The 21895-nt window shown below is 34.6% G+C and overlaps 2 pseudogenes; one reads left to right on the top strand and one right to left on the bottom strand.

The window, feature by feature from the left end:
* LOC148584089 (TMV resistance protein N-like) overlaps positions 1-21895 on the bottom strand; it is a 34629-nt pseudogene that overhangs the window by 10688 nt on the left and 2046 nt on the right.
* Positions 6872-11226, top strand: LOC148584090 (uncharacterized; annotated as a pseudogene).

Genomic DNA, 21895 nt, shown 5'->3' with positions numbered 1-21895 from the left:
ATTGCAATAGGCCACTCTTTTAATATAGGCAATTTAGGTATTTTCTTTGTAGGATTACAAATTGTTGGGAATAAAATCGTCAACACATGCCCATGGGCTTGTTCTGCAGGACCAAGGGGCCGGGAGTATCAACAGCCGTATGTCTTAGAATAAAGTGGTAGGTCAGCTAGCAGAAGGATTCCCGTGAGCCAAGGTAGTCTCGGGAATTAAAGGCCTAGGATAGCGGTATCCCAGGAAGGGTGCTAGCATTCTCTCCAAGAAAGGAATTTATGAGCAAATACGATTAGTTTTGAATTCCCAATGGCATGCAGAAGAAGGAGATACAAATGTGGTATCTTTCTAAATAAGCATAAGATGGCATTAAAGGCCCCAATCATGTGCAGCAATACTCATCCATACCATATCCCAGATCCTCGGCCAATATACCATATTTTGCTCAACTGTTTAGCCTATAAATAGGTGCCCATGACAGATATGAAACCTAGACTCAATGGCATACACTTTGATCAAAGGGACTAACTTAGGCATCGAAAGAGCATTCGCCAGCGCACCAACGAAGATCAAGCTACCTTAAAGAAAGTGTTTGCACCAAATTGGAAATTGTACCAACGCAAATGAATTGTTTTTTATTTTTTATTTTTAAAAGTAATTCTTTTAATATAGCCTATTATATATATAAAGCATATAATATTCACAAACATTATTGATCCAAAAAAAATATATATTCACAAACATGTGTGAAAACTATATGTGAAATATAATTTATTATCTTTTACCGTAAAATTGATCAAAATATCTGTAGCACTGTCGCTATCGATCGGTCTCACGCACTCAAAATCCGAATAAAAAAGAAATGGCACGGATCACTTGATTGACGTAAACCAAGTCCCTGGTGCTGATGTTTGAAACTTGACATTTACAAAAAGCCCTTTCTAATAGTCTGAAAAATCCTTGCTAAATTCACGCTGCCTTAATCATAGGATCCACACCACAAAAACGTTTGCCCTCAATTTACTTGCGTCTGGGATTAAATTTCCTTAGTTCATGCTATTAATTTCACATTTATTTTTAGAGCGTTTAAACATTGCATGAGAATCACATATTTTAAAAACATAATACAGATCTTTAGTTGAACTAATCTACGATGGCTTATTCTATCTTATATGTTATCTCTTTCATGATTTGAATCCGTAATGTGGTGTTTGATTTTGATATTAAATGATATAGACCTCAAATAAACTCATTCTTGAAAACCAACTTGCATGAAAATAGTGTTCGAGAACTTGTATAAACATGATTACAATTGTATTTAACTTAGAGTCGTAAGTTAAAATGTATGTGAAAATAACGTACTTTTAAGCACCGATATAACTTTAATAAAATGTTATTTGAAAATTTAGCTTCAATAATCCAGTTTGAAAACCTTTGCCCAAATTTACTGTGTGCTAACTCGCTAATAGAAGGCTTAGAACATATTTGGTATTGTGTTTGAGAAATATAGTTTTCAAGTAAAAAAAAAAAAAAAAAACTTTTTGGCAAAAGCTTCAAAATGTAGCTTTTAACAAAAATGCGTTTTAACATTTTTAGGCTTTTTAAACTCTTAAAAGCGCTTTTAATTTTTTTACCAAATAATTATTTAGAGGCGGACCAAAATGAGAACAGTTGTTCCCACTTTCACATTAAAAAGCGACAGCAATATATCAGCCAATCATTTTGCAGATGTTTGGCATCTAAATGTATAGCACCAACCATATCCAGTTGTCAGGTTGCAGTGGACCAATTAGCAACTATATTCCCCCCCACAACATTAAATTAATCGCGTTAATGCTTTGTGAAACATAAATGGAGTGATTAAACGTGCATAGATGCCGACACATGAACTTGGCAAAAAGTTGACTATAAGTAAGTGAAAATCGGCCATTTAAAGAAGACAAGCAATCGTGAATACATAGGACCAGTAGTGTGTCTACTTGACTTAAGGTACTGCGGTTTCTAGAAATCTATGAATTAAACAAGGGCCATAGGGTTTGGAAACTAAATACAAAACTCTGCCCACTTGCGTCCGAAAACAACCTACGGTCCTACACGGGTTCGGACTGTGTCAATGGCAGTCCAGTCGGTGCTCGGCGGTCCAAAGGCCAAAAATTTTCACACCCCTAACAAGTCAACTCCATGCAGCTCCCGAGCATCACTTCATGTGAAGGCATCTGACCATCTCCAAGTCGCTTAAATGTTTCAAACTCTTCAACCTATATATATCCTGCATTCAACCTACAAAAAGCAGTTAGTTGTAAGACATAATATGTCCCAGACAATAAAAAGAAAGAGCATAATATGCATTGACAAGAGGGTGGCTGTACGGAGGAGTGGCTTGTGCAGTTGCCCCCAATTGAGAGAGTTTTTTCAAACCAAAACCAAATTAAAACATTTTACAAAACCATGATCTAACATATATACCGTTAAATTACTAATTATCCTAAAAGCTTAAGCTGATAGGAAGAGGTAAATTTAATTCGATCCCATGACTTTTGGTTCTGATGCCATGTTAAATCACCAGTTATCCCAAAAGCTTAAGCTTATAGGAAGAGGTAAATTTAATCACTTAATCAATACTTTAACATATACCCAGTTTAATTTTTTTTTTTTTTTTCTTTTTTAATATAAGATGTAAACTACATGAAAGGAGACAACCATCAATATGCCACAATTATCAAACCTCGTTGTTGTGGTGGTACAAGAGCTGGTTAGAAACATAACTGATTTCTAATTAAAACAATTAAGTCTATTTAGTAATCAATCGTCTCCTTGCTCTCAAGGTCAAGTTGAAGCAACATGCACTACCAAAAAAAGGAGTTTTTTTGATGTGGCAAACAGTAACTAATTTTAGCCACGTCAAAAAAAATATTCTTGACGTGGTGTATTGTAACACGTCAAAAGTTTTTGACGTGTCAATCTAAAAAGTCAAAACTTGACGTGTTAGGTTGACACGTCAAAAACTTTTGACGTGTCATTGTAACACCGTCAAAAGTTTTTGACGTGTTAGAATGACACGTCAAAAACTTTCGTAAATATTACCTAATTATTCACAAATTAGGTAAAAATTAATATAAAAAATATGTATTAAAAAATAATTTAATTTAATTGGCATAAAAAATTAAATTTGATTGGTGAGGAAAATTAAGTTTATCTTATTAGTATAAATTACTTCGTATATATATATATATATATATATATATATATATGCATGCGTAATCATTCTAGCTATATATTGTGTACCAATTAATATAATTATCACATGCATGCATATAAATCAACCATTACATTAATATTAATTTGAACATGATATTATCATGCATAAATCAGTCTAGTAATATTAATATGATAGCCATATTAATTTTGTAAAAATATATAAAACATATTGAATACATTTGTTTTATAAGATCCGCAAACTACACATGAACTCGGCCAACACAAAATATGTGGTCGGTGAGAATACATCTAATTATCTATACATCTAGAATATTAATTTATTTATTCTCTAATTAATTGTAATTGTGTTGTATGGATAATGTGTTATATAAGAGGAAAAATTATATAATATAATAAATATAATTTTTAATATAAATTATAATTTTAATAGAAATATAATTTAATATATAATGTTAATAAAATTAAAATAAATATAAATTAGTATATTTATATTTATATAATATAATGAAATTAAATAAAATATAATTTTTATTAGTCTTTTGACGTGCCACACATGGCACGTCAAAAAACTAATTAAAATTACATTTAATTTCTTTTAATTATATTATATACTTAAAAATATAATAATTTATATAATTTTAATTTTATTAAAATTATGTATTAAATTATATATATGCGTACATGCATAATCATATCATACTATTAATATTGTATGATATTTAATATCATATATATGATATTAATTATCCTATGCATGCATAATGATTTTATATATTATATAACAATTAATATAATTATCACATATAAATCAACCATTACATTAAATAGCTATTTGAACATGATATTATCATGCATAAATCAATCTAGTAATATTAATATGATAGCCATATTAATTTTGTAAAAATATCTAAAACATACTGAATACATTTATTTTATAAGATCCACAAACTTCACATGAACTCGGCCAACACAAAATACGTGGTCGGTGAGTGAATACATTTAATTATCTATACATCTAGAATATTAATTTATTTATTCTCTAATTAATTGTAATTGTGTTGTATGGAAAATGTGTTATATAAGAGGAAAAATTATATAATAGAATAAATATAATTTTTAATATAAATTATAATTTTAATAGAAATATAATTTAATATATAATGTTAATAAAATTAAAATAAATATAAATTAGTATATTTATATTTATATAATATAATGAAATTAAATAAAATATAATTTTTATTAGTCTTTTGACGTGCCACGTGTGGCCCTTCAAAAGGTTTTGACGTGCCATGCAGGTTTTGACGTGTCATGCATGGCACGTCAAAAAACTAATTAAAATTACATTTAATTTCTTTTAATTATATTATATACTTTAAAATATAATAATTTATGTAATTTTAATTTTATTAAAATTATATATTAAATTATATATATCACACATATAAACGATATTATATATATATACGTACATGCATTATCATATCAGACTATTAATATTGTACGATATTTAATATCATAAATATGATATTAATTATCCTATGCATGCATAATCATTTTATATATTATATACCAATTAATATAATTATCACATATAAATCAACCATTACATTAAATAGCTATTTGAACATGATATTATCATGCATAAATCAGTCTAGTAATATTAATATGATAGCCATATTAATTTTGTAAAAATATATAAAACATACTGAATACATTTATTTTATAAGATCCGCAAACTTCACATGAACTCGGCCAACACAAAATACGTGGTCGGTGAGTGAATACATCTAATTATCTATACATCTATAATATTAATTTATTTATTCTCTAATTAATTGTAATTGTGTTGTATGGATAATGTGTTATAAAAGAGGAAAAATTATATAATAGAATAAATATAATTTTTAATATAAATTATAATTTTAATAGGAATATAATTATATATATAATGTTAATAAAATTAAAATAAATATGAATTAGTATATTTATATTTATATAATTTAAGAAGGCTGTTGACGTGCCACATGTCACGTCAACAGCTCCTGACGTGCCATGTGGCACGTCAAAATTTTTTGACGTGCCACTCAAGAACCTTCTTGACGTGCCACTCAAGAACCTTCTTGACGTGCCATGTGGCACGTCAAGACGTGGCCTCGGGAAGGAGCAGCTGCGCCTTCCCTTGCTTTTTCCTGCACGTCACCTCTACATTTTTTTTTTTCTTTTTTTCTTTCTGCTTTTTCCTGCACCTCGTCTCTGCAGCTGCGCCTTCCCTCCCATTTCTTTCTCTCCCCGCGCCCAACCCCTCCTTCTGCAACTTTCTTTCGCCATTTTTTTCTTCTATATCAGCCCAGCCGGTCACCTCTGCAACATTTGTTTCACCCGCGTCCTCTCAGCGAGCCCAGCCATTTTCTCGCTTTTTCACGTGGTGTTTCTCTCTCTCGGTGGTTCTCTCTCTCGCCGGCGCACATCACCGCCGTTGCTCCCTCCGGCGACCACGACCTCAAGCTCTGAAGGCCCTCTCACGCTCTCACTCGTTCTCCTACTCGAAAATTAGGTATATATATATATATATATTACGAAATATATATATAACCACATCCACACACACACACACACACACACACACACACACACATATATATATATATATATATATATATATATATATATATATATATATTGTGAGTAATTTATTCATTTATTTATTTATTAGATAATTAAATAAATTATATAAAAATGTAATTTACAATGTATATTATTAAATATTTTTGATGTAGTTATATTAGCAAATTAATTTTATAGGTGAAGTAATTAATTTATTTGCTTAAGATATATGTTTTGTAATATTAATTACTTGTTTGACATGTTTGGTTTGTATACGGTGAGAATATTGTTTAATGTATTTGCATGCATGCATGTACAATTACGTACCCTAATAGTTTGAAATTATGTTTCTTTGGGGAATTTTGCATTTGGATGTAGACCCATATTTTGTGTAAGTTTTGCTTGTGCACCTTATCATAACCCCCCACCCCCCCCCCCCCCCCCCCCAAAAAAAACAAACAAATAATTAACAAGGGCATATCTATTTTGGTCGATCGTTAATTAATGTTTACATTTTGAAAATTTAGAATAATTAAGTATGTAAATGCTAATATGTGTAAGTACAAAGTAAAAAACAACTAACATTGGAATTGAAGCTGGATTTATTTTATCTACACTTCCCATACAAATGCATAAATGCTATAATAAACGGAAAAAAGAAAACCAACATTTAACCTAACTAGCTATATGTAATTTATTTAGGGTGCCCATATGTAAAAAAATTAATTTAGTTCTTATAAATTTAGATTATGTAAATGTCATAAAAAATGATAACAAAAAAATTGCAGCAAATAAGATAGCCACATATATTTTATCAAGGGTCCCCATGTGGCACGTCAAAAATGTTTTTAAAATTGGTCCTTAATTTTGTTTAGGTTTTGCATATTTAGATTATGTAGATGTTATAATTAAAAGTCAATGTATGTGTTTGTTTGTTAAAAGTGAAAATAAAAAAATTGAAACGATGTACTTAAAGAACCACAAAAAAAAAAAGAACATCTAAGTAACTAACTTAGATTTATTTTATTCAGTTAGGGTTCCAGTAGCTAAAGCTATGGACAAGAGTTGGATGACAAAGTTTAGGGGTACGAGGGAATACAGAGACGGGTGTAGATCATTCGTGGACTTTGCAGTTAGGAACTGTACAATCTCTGATGGAAAAATTCACTGCCCCTGTAAGGTGTGTCGTAATAAGCAGCGCCACCCGCCGGATTTGGTATTTGACCATTTGACAGGGGGTAAGGGAGTAATGATTGCATACAGAACCTGGTATTATCACGGGGAGAAGCCTGTCCGGGCTCCTGTTGCAGTCTCTACGTCGACTACCACGAACACAGATCAGGGTTTAGGCGCAGCACAGGGTGAAAACATGCAGTCAATGTTGCGTGATCTATTCGGCATGCACGGTGTCATGGAAGACAATTGTGAGCCTGAAGTTGCAGTGCAGGGGAATGAAGAAACTGTGAATGAAGAAGTCGACGATGGTGACGTACTAAAGTACAATAACTTGCTTAAGAAGGCAGAGAAACCACTTCATGATGGGACCAAACATAGCAAGCTTAGTGCTACTGTACATCTGTACAACTTAAAGTGTGTTGGCGGACTTAGTAACGCAATATTTTCATCTTTTCTTGAGTTCATCAATCAGTTGCTGCCTCCTAGTGATGAAGCTTTGCCGGTTAATACATATGAGGCAAAAAAGTTTCTAAGGGACATGGGCCTCGGGTATGAGAAGATCCCGGCGTGTCCTAATAATTGTATGCTATTTTGGAAGAACAATAAGGATTTGGATACGTGTACTGTTTGTGGAGTATCTAAGTGGAAGGATGAAATTCAGTTGGATGAGGATGGGCAACCGATATCATCAAGTAAGAAACGCCCGGTCAAGGTGTTGCGGTGGTTTCCACTCATACGACGACTACAGAGATTGTTTATGTCAGAGCATACTGCTCCTTACATGAGGTGGCATGCAGAAGGCCGGACTAAGGATGGTGTATTGAGGCATCCGGCCGATGGTAAAGCGTGGAGGGCATTCGATAATTTGCATCCAGACTTTTCGGCGGACAGCAGGAACGTCAGGCTTGGACTAACCTCAGATGGATTTAATCCATTCGGGAACATGAGCACATCCCACAGCACTTGGCCTGTAAAGCTTGTACCGTACAACTTGCCTCCTTGGACGTGCATGAAACAAACTTCATTTATACTATTCCTGATAATCCCGGACCCAAAGTCACCTGGAATGGATCTAGATGTCTACCTACAGCCCCTAATTGAGGAGTTACAGGACTTATGGACTGTAGGTGTACGTACATTTGACGTGTCCCAAAAAAAGAATTTTGTGCTACGAGTCCAGTTGATGTGGACAATTAATGACTTCCCGACATACGCAGATTTGTCTGGGTGGCCTAACAGGGGTGAGAAGACATGTCCCTGCTGTATGTACTCGACGAGATCCAGGCGGTTAAAACACGGCAGAAAATTTTGTTATATGGGGCACAGGCGATACTTGCCCATTGATCATCCGTGGAGGAGAAATAGAATAACATTTGACGGCAAACAAGAATTTGAATGTGCCCCAGATGTGCCAAGTGGAGATGAAATTCTTAGACAATTACAAGATATGGCATATGGAGATGAGAATGCTGGTAAGGCAAGGGCGGATAATGAGAAAAAAGACAAGAAACGGAAGAAGAGTGGGCCGACAGAAAGAGAAGGCGATACTGCTAACGTATTGTGGAAGAAGAAAAGTGTTTTCTTTAGGTTGTCGTATTGGAAAGATAATCTGTTGCGGCACAACCTTGATGTCATGCACATTGGGAAAAACGTGATGGACAACATTCTTGGCACAATACTAGACATTCCAGGCAAAACGAAGGACAACATCCAAGCCCACATAGATTTGCAAGAAATGGGGTTGAGACATACACTTCATCCGTACACGGGCGAGGATGGTCAAACATATATGCCCGCAGCTTGTCACACGATGTCTAAGGACGAGAAAACTCATTTTTTGAAAGTGCTTCGAAATGTAAGGGTGCCGGACGGATATACCTCGAATATTTCCCGATGTGTACGACTTAGTGATCGTACGATATTCGGTTTGAAGAGCCATGATAGTCACGTAATTATGCAACAACTTCTCCCTATTGCATTGCGTGGATCATTACCAGGAAACGTGGTTAGACCACTTGTCGGGATGTTTGCATTCTTCAGGGGCATATGTTCAACGTCATTGACACGAGATGATATGGACCGATTAGAGGGTGACATTTATATTACTTTGTGCCAGATGGAAAGGGTATTCCCCCCAAGTTTTTTTACTGTGATGGTTCACTTGGTCGTGCATCTTGTCCGTGAATGCCGACTTGGTGGACCGATACAATATAGGTGAATGTATCAGGCAGAGAGGTAAAATAACTTTACTAATATTCATATTTATTATTTTTTATCCGATATAAAACCGTCACTAACTGTAATGAAAGAATTATGATCATATGTAGAAGCCTTGGGGTGTTCAAATCTAATGTTCGCAATAAAGCGGTTCCTAAGGGCTGCATTGCGGAGGGTTACATAGCAACGGAGTTGGTGGCGTTCTGCTCAAGGTATCTAGATCACGCACCAACAATTCACAATAGGACTGTAAGAAACCCGGATGGTTCAAAGAGGGCGGGAACACAAGTCATCCTCGACCGTGTCACATTGACATAAATTCACCGATACATTATTTTTAACTCGGATGAGTTCCTTCAATTACGGACGTAAGTCGTCTTAGTAGTGTATACAAGTTCAATATCACCTTGCACCCTTAGTCGTGAATTATAATATAATTTAAACGTTGTATTGTAAGGTGCACATGGATACACTTAGGCGATCATGCGATAGGGGGCGAACGACGGAGGATCAGTTGGAAACCCAACATCATGCGCTGTTCTCTGATTGGTACTGTGACTACGTAAGACTACCGTGACGTTTAACTGTTACAGACCCATTATATTTAGTTATTGGTTCATAACAACTAACAAAACTAACTTTCTTATGGTCAATTGTACGTATGTGCTAACAGGTCGATCGATTGGACGATCGACAAAGGAAAGAATTAGGTGACAAACTGGTAATGCATTGTAGAGGGCCGAAGGCCACAGCGACCAGATATAACAGATATGTGGTTAACGGAAAGCTGTTTCGCACTATTGCATTCGGTGTTGAAAAAAGGACCCAGAATAGCGGGGTGTGCATGCCAACAGTTGATGGCGAAACGTATTATAGGAAGTTGACGAAAATAATTGAGGTGGAGTACTTCGACAAGACTATGTATGTTTTGTTCAAGTGCGATTGGGCGGACAACACGAGGGACAAGGGGTACAAAGTAGACGAGTATGGCATACTGCTTGTCAGCTTCAAAAACCTTGTCCACCGGGGCCAGAAAATTACTGATGAGCCGTATGTGCTAACGTCACAAGTTGACCAAGTCTTTTACGTCCAAGATGAAAGGGACCCTGATTGGGCTTGTGTTGTAAGAACTAAACTTAGGAACGTATATTACGTTGGACAAGGTGAAGGTTCTGATGATGAAAGTGTCAACTATCACGAGTGTGAGCCGCTCCTATTGACCAGCAATAATGAAGTGGATCCGCAGGATGACATTGACTACATCCGACAAGACTTAGATCCGTATGTGATTTAAAAAATTTTAAAACTTTAATAATATATATCGTTCACATTATTTTGACGTATTTAATGTTATTTCTTTCTACATTGATTGGTTATTGTGGTTCATTTTTTATCTATTATATACATAATTAAACGTGGCAATTATGTGTTTTGCAGGTTCACATGAGTACCAGGGGAAAGAGTAGACGACGAGGGTCCCTACAGATAGAAGACCAGGGGTATAGACCCTTACTTCCTGAGCATGGGGAAGGGTCTCAGCCGGTTCCCTATTACACGAAGGCCTCATATGATCTTGGTACTCCATATCCTACCATGAGCGAGCTGGGTGTATGTGCACGTGGTGAGGTAGAGAGGATGTTCCCTCCCGAGTTGAACACGAGTGTCCCATTCAGTGAGCCATCGCAGCCAGATGACACCAAGACACAATACTATGGAGAGCATGAGGATGATGGCTCAGGTGACTTGGAGGCCGATGATCCTCTAGAAGTGTTGGGCGTTCGCCAGCTACGGACAATAAGTAAGTATATATGCTTCAAAAACCCATTTTGAATATGTATAAAATTTATATAGTTATTATTAAATTTCAAATAATTAACATTTGCAATTATTAATGTGTTAGGTATCAGGGGAGACGGGAGCACCCAATTTCAGGTGGTGGACATCCCAGAATCAAACAAGAAGTGGGAGGTCCCCCTTGGCCAAAAAATTGTCTGCGAGTACAATAAGGCGTGGTAGCCAGTAGGATTTAGTGGGATGAAATTCAGAAGGGAAGCCGGTAACGTCATAAGGGCCGGGACTTATGTTAGGCTTCGGGATGAATGGGAGCATGTACATCCCCATGCGAAGGAAGATGTATGGGACACCTTGATGGTATGGGTAAATTTTTTATCATATTTTCGCACGTGTATTTCAATATTTTAAACGTTGTTAATGTGTGAAATTATACTCCTAATTTGTTCGACTTATATATGCAGACTCAGTTCTACATGCCGCCTGAGTACGATATTGAGGCAATTAAAAGGGACGCCTTCAGAGATATGGGCACGAAGCTGAAGAGTTGGAGACACTCTGTAAAACGCAAATTAAAAATCCAAGCGGGTGATACTCCAGACTCAGTGAAGGCGAGAATGGGTGAGGCTGCCGTTAGGAAATACGACGCCGAGGACTTGAATGTCTTGTTGGCGAGATGGTGCGACCCGAAAAATCAGGTAGGTCCGAAGTGTTTTTAGAATCTTCCATAACTTGATTGGTTTGCTTTGTTCATAGGCTTGTGATGATCGATCTCCCGTTGTTGATTATTGTCTATGTTTGGGTGTTTTCTAAAAAAATTTAGCTTTTTTATTTTTTTCATTTTCGTGATTCATGATGCATTGACATACAACTCAGAGATCATCATAATTTCTTCAACTCAGCAATTACGAGCTTCAAAACATTTTATGAATGACATATATAGAAGTTATTTTTTAAAGAAAAACTAGGAAGAAAAAGAAAAATATTCATGCTTCTTATTTTTAAGTTGTTATTCCCCAAAAAACAACTTTTAGGAACCAAAAACAGAACATGAAAAAATGGGGGAAAAAAAAAACTATCCCAATGAAGGTAGATAAATTTGATCCATGATCCATCCCAATGACCAATCTAATTTGTGTTTTGAAACAACATGATCAATTGCATATATATATATATATATATATATATATAGTAAAGAAACATATGAATATATTTGAATAGGAAGACAAAAGGAGCAATTGGCTAGTTGAATTAATTGTAATTGTTTAGTTTCATTAATTGTAATTGGGTTATGCCTGACATTTTAAGAGTGATATACATATAGGAGTTTGCTGTCAAGACGAAGGAATTGCGAGCAAAAAACAACACGCCTCACTGCACCGGGTCGATCAGCTTCGCTAGAGTGACATATCAAGAGGTATTTATATATCTTTACTGCATATATATATATATATATATATAATCGGTTGTTTAGGTCGATTATTTTCTTAATTTTTTTTTTTTTTTTTTGTATTGATATATTTTCTATGCAGACCGTATCCGCGGGGGACACTCCTCCAACTCGAGCAGAAAGTTACGTCAAGACTCACACATACAAGGAAGGTGGCTATCCGAATGACGTGGTCAGGGACAGATGTGTAAGTACTGAAGCATATATATTTTGATAAATTATTTATGATTAACGTTCCTTAAACGAGATACTAACTTGTTTTTTAATGTACAGGAGAGGATGAAGGAATTGATGCCTACTGACCCGGCAAATACTAAGACCATGACGGAAGGGACAATACGGTGGGCACCTAATGACGCGTATGCTCAGGCGCATGGAAATAAGCCTGAGTATGCTGGCAGGGTCCGCCAGCTGGGTCCGAATGTGCTGCCGGTGCGGGGCAGCATACATTCATACTATACACCGTCCAGACACGGTCTCAAAATTCTTAGAGCGCCTCATTCTCACAAATGACAGATAGAATTAGAGAACTTGAAGAGGAGCGGACAACAACAAAAAGTGCAATGGATGAGATGGCGAGGCAGATTGAAGCACAAAAAGCCCAGATAGCAGAGAAAGATGCTACGATTGAGGCTCGTTTATGCCAGATCGAGGCAATGTTCGGGTCGACGTCTGGATCTGCGCCCCCCAGAGGTAATGATATATTTTATTTTGTTTTTATAACAATTGTTAACTGTTAGAAATAACTGTTAGAAACCCCTAGTTACAGCGGTCCATTTTAGAACTTACGTATATTTGCATCATATTATAGAGTACATAATCATTTTTGTATTGATTATTATTGGTTCACAACTCATTTGCAGGTAATGCAAAGTAAGAGTTGGGGAATGATTGTGTTGAGTTGGGCGCCACAGGGCTGGTCATCACTGTTTGTTAAGTTCTATATACATACTATTGTTTATTGTTTTGTATATAGTAATCAAACTATATGTTTGTTGAGACTAATTTAAACTTATTTCTAGTAGATAAGTCCAGAAATGTTTTATTGTATATTTGTTGTGCCTTGTGTTAAAACGTTTTTTCGATGCATATATATGTTTTGTTATGTGTTGTGTTGAATTGTAGTATGTGTGTTGGAATTTTGTTTAATGAAGTATGTGTTGGATATTTTGTTTATTGGATATTGGATATATATTATTAATGAAGTTGTGTTGTGTTGGATATTGGATATATATTATTGGATATTTGATATATATATGTATTGGATTATGTATGTGGATTATGGATGTGTATTATGGATTGGATTGGACTGGATTGGATTGGCTTATGGATTATGGATGTGGATTATGGATTGGATTGGATTATGAATTGGATTGGAGTATGTATTATGGATTATGTATGTAGATTAGATTATGTATTGAATTGGATTATGTATGTGGATTGGATTGTATTATGGATGTTTATTGGATTGTATTATGGATGTGTATTATGGATTGGATTGGATTATGGATTGTGGATTATGGATTGGATTGGATTGGATTGGATTGTAGATTGGATTATGGATGTGGATTGGATTATGGATGTGTATTATGGGTTGGATTATAGATTGTGGATTATGTATGTGGATTATGGATTAGAAATATTTGAAATATATGTGGATTAGAAATATTAGAAATATATGAATTATTGTATTGGAATATCAGGAATATTTGAATATTGGATTAGAAATATTAAATTATTAAAAAAAAAAAAGAAGGTTTTTGACGTGTCAAACTGCATGACATGCCAAAAACCACACGTTCATATTTTTGACGTGTTAAAATGACATGTCAAAAAAATTTTGACGTGTCATTTTTGCCACATCAAAAAAAATTTTGACGTGTCATTTTTGCCACGTCAAAAAAATTTTTGACGTGTCATTTTTGCTACGTCAAAAAGATTTTTGACGTGTCAATTTCTGCCATGTCAAAAAACTTTTTGACGTGTTAAAAATGCCACGTCAAAAATTTTTTGACGTGTCATTTTAGCACGTCAAAAATTTTTTTTTTGACGTGGCATTTCCAACACGTCAAAAGTTTTTGACGTGTCACTGTAGACACGTCAAAAATCTTGGTTTTTTGACACCTACCCTTTCGACCGTTGATGAACGTCAAAAACAACGCGTCAAAAGAGGTCTTTGATGTGTCAATACCATTGACACGTCAAAAACCTCTGGTCAAAAATTATCCCCATTTTTGTAGTGATGTTCTAAAAAACCACAACTTTTTTCTGACCATGTACCAATACTAGGAGGTGAATGGGTTCCTCACAAAGGAAGGAGTTCCATCCAAATCCATCTACATGAATTGGCTCAGCTGAAAAATGCGGGCAGGTTTCAGTGTTGGGAGTTACCTGATTGGTTTAGTTGTGATTAACCCAAAGTTGAAGAAAGCCTCTTATGTTGTGTGTACCAATTGGATTCCAAGTCGCAATCATCATCATCATCATCATCACAATGCCTCTTGGATGGTTGAATACCATCGATTGAATCTCTTGAATTTTTAATTTCTTCATTAGCTACATCCGAATAGACATCAACATCCTCATCGAGTATCAAATGGACTCCGCAACTTTTAATGAACAACGAACGTGAATCAACAAAAAACTCAAATCCCAGATTGCCCCCCTCCGGTTCAAAAAATTCTAGAGTGGAGTAATCCAGCCATACATGATCTGAGTTAATAAAATTACATGTAACTCTTGCAATATAAGTTGGGCAACCTTTACCGGTGAGATTGCAGGAATGGGTCCAATAACAGCACAAAAAGCAATTCGATCTTGTGATCTCATCCAAGTACAGGACCCCAGTAATACCTATTTCACACCACTTCCTATTTGAATTTTCGTTACGATAGCTGAACCACTCTGAAATCTTATTTCCCGGAAATATAATGCCACCAAAGTAGTCCTTCAGATGTCCCTATTAAATGAATATCATGAATTTTCAGCAATATAATTTATAAACCAAGGCACACAAACACGTATAAAATAGTGAGAGAGACACACACACACACCTCATCCAACAAAGGATTTGCCTCAGGATTCCCAATATTCACAAGCATTTTGTAGCATCCAGACAAGTCAATCAAATCTAACGCTCGTAACTCGCTTGTATCGAACTGAAATTTTTTTGATACTTCTAGAAAACTTTCCAATGAAACGCATCCACGAGCTCTTATACTTTCTATATTTGGTGGAAGTTGTAGAACTTCTTGAAGTTGCTTGCAATCATTCAATAGAAGGCCCCTCAATCTAACAAAGCTTTTGATGCATGTAGGAAGACTGACAATATCACTCCCAGATAGATTTAACCGTTCCAAAGCAGAAAATCAATCAAGTATGTCAAGGAAATCGGATTTTGATAGCTGCATACAGTTGTTAAGATCCAAATCTCTCAGTGCTAGAAACACTGTTGAGGAACAACCATTGTTTAAATTGCTTGCATTTGTTGGAGGTAGCAACGACAATAATTCTGTACTTGATGAAATTTCAGATTCCTTTATGGACACGATTGAGGGCAAGGATTGTTTTTCATCCCTCACCTTAGTTGGAAGCTTGAAATGTTCTGAACAATTTTCGATAGAAAGTTCCTCAAGATGTTGCAATTGAGGAATGCTACTTGGGAGATGCATAAGGTTTGGGCAATTCTTTATATATAATTGGCGAAGCCCAGTAAGATACCCAATGGTTGAAGGCAGATCTTTATAAGAATGTCGTTGAATGAAATGTATCTTAAGCATTCCATTTCTATATCAATTTCAGGAAAGTTCTGAAGGCTTGAGCAATCATCAAGGTAAAGAGCTTCTAAAGATCTCAATTTGAGGCTTCTAGGCAAGCTGATAAGATTTGAGCATTTCATAATTGTCAAAGAGGCAAGCTTATCATGGAATCCAACTGAGTCATGAACTTCAACTAAACTTTCACATTCAAAAAGAGATAATTTCTCTAAATTTTGGGTCCTTGACTTGTTCGGAATTTTTGTTAGAAAATGACACTCAGAGAATTCCATAATCTTCATGTTTTGAAAATTCTGTAAACAAAAAGAGAGGATAAATTAGCTTTACATAAGTTTACAACCAAGGGCAGAACTAGAATTTCAAGTGTGGGGGGAAACTATAAAAAAAAACAAAAAAAAAAAAAAAAAAGTTTTGGGAGGTGAAAAATTAGTTTTGAAGGGTCTTTTTCATTATATATATAATGCTTATCTACTCAAAAGATGGACTCTGCGAGTGGAAACAAAATGCACATTGATTTTGAATTAAAAAATGCGTATGTTTGCCAGCATAATGTTCATTTTCACATTCCTGTTGTTCTTGTCAAGAATATAGGTGAAAGAGTAATTCTTGGAATGCCTTTTCTTGCTTTGCTTTATCCATTCTCAGTTAACGAGATTAGTTTGTCAACTGTTAAATTTGATATTGATATTCAAATCCTTTTCTCTTCAAGGTTTGAAATTGATGTCAATAGGATGGGAATTAAGTTTGGTCAGTACCCTGTCCTAGAGTTGGATAAGGACCCTGTCCTTGTCAGAATACTGCGCAGTATGCATTCTGATATATATATATATATATATATATATTAAGAAATTTTTAAAATTTTGGGGACTACTACCCCATGCATGAACGTAGTTCTGCCCCAGTTTACAACATAATTTAAAGGAAAAAAAATATAAAAATAATAATTGTACCTTGAATCCCTGATTCGATTCCTTGTAGAGGCTATTATGCATTCTAAACACAACGAGTTTTTTTCCATTAAAATTATATGACAAAGATTGCAAATGACATTCGGCTCAATCAAGCAATCTTAACTCATTAGAAAGATAATTAGGCCTTCCGGAAAAGTATGCATTACGACTTATAAACAATCTGAGCATTTTCATCTTCATGAAGGCTTTGGAACTCAATTGTATCAAATCTCGTTCAAGCAACTCTATCAATATGCCTTCAATTTTGTTTGTTTCCTAGTAAGACAATACGTAAGAATTATAATTTTGGTCAAAACATAAACTTCTCCATATTTTACCATTTGCTAGAATTATAATTTTGTTTATATATATATATATATATATATATATGAAAAGGTAACAAACACTTCATAATCTAGCTCAGTATGTTGCGTTTATTTTTGGGGAAATGTATATATGAAAAGGTAACAAACCTATACTTCATAATCTAGCCCAGTATGTTGCGTTAATTTTTCTTAGGGATATTGAATTGTTACAGGTAAACGATTTGCATGGGATAAGGTAATCATGAAACTTTGACCAATGTACCTTGCAGCTCGTACTGTTTGTTGACCATAATTCATGACCCCAGTTACCATAGGGAACATATTGTAAATATCTATGAATATTTTTATGTTTGTTTCTTTCTCTTGTTTGAGACAAGCCACAAATTGAGAATATAGGATTCCTTTACAGTGAAAGAAGTGGGAAAGAAGTTGTTAATAATAGATTACCAAGAGAAATAGTTAAAAGAAATTTCCATCCCAGATTTAATAGTTGGTCTATTCTTAGCCTAGGTAAAGTCCATCTTGTTGTGATAGAAATGAACAAGAACAAATAAGTTTTGGCTAATGTAATAAAGATACCAATTGTCGTTCAAAAGACCCAGCTTGTTTTATTTATTCCAAAAAAGATCAGTAGGTTCAAATCCTATTGGACGCAATTTATTTCCATATATTTTGCTATATTTCTTTCTACTAGGTATTTTGAATGATTTGAATAAGAGACGCTTATACTTAACTATATATTATAATATTATAGTTATAACTTCTTTTTATAGTTATAATTTATTTTATCTTAATATGAAATCTATTATATTATATAATATGAAATATATTAATAATTTCATAATATAAACTATAATAAAAAAGAAAAAATTAGAAAGTTATCTAAAAGAATTTTTTTATACATACTTGCTCCTGAAGGAGAAATTATACTTGTTCCTGAAGTAGAAAGCGTTCCATTTGTTCTTGAAAGGCCCGACTATCACTACTTTTACACTTATACCACCAAATTTAAAAAAGTGACACCTGAACCCTTACAACAACTACTTTGTTACAAAAAAACCACTTTGTTAATAATTGGCATCAAAATTGACACAAAAAATAGTCATGAATGCCAAACGTGACTATTTTTGCATTGGCACGCAAGACTTGTGTCAACTTTCCAAAATACCTTAATATTATGAAAAAAAAAAAAACTGAAAAGATTAAATTTATTAAAAAACAAAAAACAAAAAACAACTAAAAGAAACCAAGGGATTTTTGGGGTGGCCAAACAAACCCCCACAGGCTGTGGGAGTGATCTGACCACCCCCATTTTGCATGTAGGAGGTGATCGAACCCATTGTCCGGAAGGTAATTGAAAGGTATCAATTACTAAAGTTTGGTGGTCTAAGTGTAAAAAGTGGTTGTAGCTCGAGGGTAAAGTACTGTATTTTCTTTAAAAAATAAAAAATAAAAACTGCACTTAGACTTACTCCAAATTTCAGAAAGCCATACTTGACCTCCTTAAACTATCATTTTATTTTAAGTTACCCAACTCGGACCCATATTGAAGTTTTGATGCTAGTTTCCCCCTCTACCCAAATCAAGCGTTAAGATAGATGGAAAATATATGAAAATACTAAATTAATCCTTTATGTAAAAAAAAGAATCTCAAAATGTAAAACACACGCCAATATCATTCTTAATTAAATACCCATTATGTCAATTTTCAAAATCATAATATAGAATATTTCTATAGCTAAAAAAAATCGGCATGTCTTATGTTAAGGACGACTTAGTCATTTTACTTGCTTTTTATACAATTTAAGGAGGGGGCAAATTGACACTGAAACTTCAAAATAGGGTCTAAGTTGCACTAATTAAAGTTAGAAGGGTAAGTGACACACTAATGGTAGTTTATGGGGGAAAAGTGTAATTTGACTTGGGTAATTTGTTTCTATTATTGGAATGACCCAAAGTGATCTTACTCAAAACTGTCAATATTGTTTTTGACATATTTACTTATTGCCTATGATGATTTATTTAATCTTCATAGTTCTTACAACTAACATAGCTATTTTGAGAGAAATGGTGTGTGTTGTGTGTGCGTGTCCATTTGTGTTTGTGCATGAATATTTCACTATGTGTGCGCGTGCGTTCATGCCTTAGTGTGTTTGCGTGTGCATCCATATGTGTTTCTCCATTCATTTTTACAAACACAATAATTTTTGTTTTTTGTTTTTGTTTATGTGAGTCTTACCATATTTTCTTCTATCACACGACGAATGTCTTCCTGAATCCACAACCTGCTACGTTTGCCAGGTTCTTTTGGTGATTCTTGACGAACAATTTCTCTACCCATATCTTGCAATAAGTCATGCATGACCAATCTATCATCATCCATAATTATGAGAGACTTCTCCATAAGCACTTTAATACCAATATCTGGAAAGAAACCACAACTCTCTAGTATCTTAGAGACATATTCCACATCCTCTCCTTTGAAAAAACATGCAATGTCAATGAAGATATTCTTCTCACTTTCCTCCAACCTATCATAACTTATTCTAAGTTTTTCATGAATATCTTTTCCAGGAATTATTTTATACTTTTCTAATGCACTTTTCCAATGATGTGCATCTCTTCCATATAGATATGAACCCAGCACTTCTAAAGCTAGTGGGAGGCCCCCAGCATAACGTAATGCAAGTGTTGTGAATTCCACAAATTCATCATTAGGTATGTCACTTTGGAAGGCGTGTCGACTAAAGAGCTGATCATTCATCTTATATGTTAAATCAACTTTATGCATAGTTAGTAAATGTTCATCTGTAGTTGTTATGATAATTCTACTTCCCAAACCAAACCAATCTTTTTTTCCAAATAATATTTCTAACTGGACCAACTGATCCACATCATCAAGAACTAAAAGGATCCTTTTACAACAAAGCCTTTCCTTTATCACATTGATTCCTCGATGAATATTACAAATGTAACATCCCTAGCCCGTTAAGGCTGAGTTTGCCACTTTTCTTCTTACTGAACAAAAGTCTTTGCAAAGATCTATAAGGTCTATCAGAGTACTTGATTTTAAAGGATACGATTAATGTATAAAACATTCTTCAAGAGATATTATTACAAGCGAAATTAGGAAACATTAAACTTTAGTTGCGAAAAATCATATTATTATAATAACTGATATGAAAAGACTGTGAAAGTTAATAATTATTCCCGCCCCCATTCCGGCCTCCTATTCCAGCATCCTTTCTACCTGAAAACAAGAAATAAAACTGAATGAGCCCAAAAGGGGCACAGCAAGTAAAATCGACAACCACAAATAGTTTTACTCCTTGTTCTCAGTTTTGAAAATCGTTTTCACAAATAAATATACATCCAGCCGTAATAATACATGTATATACGGTTGCATCTCCCGTAACATATACGTACTATTACATCTAGTAATAGATCATCGTCATAAATCATCTTTGTAAATTCTCATAGTATATCATCGTTGTAAATCATCATTGTAAATCATCATAGTATATCATCGTTGTAGATCATATTATCATTTTCTCATATTAGGGCCTATGTACACTGTTACCCCTATGTACGAGGGTTGCGGGTCCTGTGACCATGGCACTGAACTGAGGCCTCAGCCATGCCCCGACCGTCAATTAACTCTTTCTCTTGGTGCACTCAACGATCTGTTGATGGAATACCACCTTCTGGCATAGCCTCCTTCAGTGGTTTCGCCTCCATCTGAGTATCGGTACCGAACTCATCTCATCTTATCTTGGGGCCAAAAATACTCTCCCCCATACATGTGCTCTCATTTCATAAACATTTAACTCATTTCTTGTACTTTTCTTTGTACTTCTTTTGATGCATCTTAGGGCAATATGTAGGAGGGTTTTCATCATTCTTCTTTCTTATAATCATCATCATTTCTCAACTTTCTTTTCTCAAAAATGGAAACTTTTCCAAATATAAATTTGTTATACTTAGAAAGCGTTTAAAGAAATAGAAACTCTCTAAATAATTCTTTTAGAAATCATTCATGCATGCAACATATCTCAGTGACAGGTATATAAAATAATCATTTACAGTTTGATACAAGAATGAATAAATAGCATGACATGAAATAATTTTAGAAGGAGTAGTGAATTTACTTACTTCTAGACTGAAGCTAAAAGTGGTCTGAATGATCTAGTTGCTCCAATCTGACTAACACCACTAGTATATCTTTTGAAACTAATTTCTCGAGTCCGTTCTCTCTCGTGTTCTTTCTTTCTTGCAGCGCTTTGTCTCGCCCTGTCTCTCTCTGTTTCGTGTAAACACTTAGAGAAAGAAGAAAGACCGAGTAGAAAACGGAAGAAGGAAGAATATGTGGAAGAGAAGGGAGAGGAGTGGTGA

The sequence above is a fragment of the Corylus avellana genome, chromosome 8, assembly GCF_965113065.1.
Source record: "Corylus avellana chromosome 8, dhCorAvel1.hap1.2, whole genome shotgun sequence".
NCBI classification, from domain to species: domain Eukaryota; kingdom Viridiplantae; phylum Streptophyta; class Magnoliopsida; order Fagales; family Betulaceae; genus Corylus; species Corylus avellana.
This window is presented reverse-complemented; position numbering and strand designations above follow the sequence as displayed.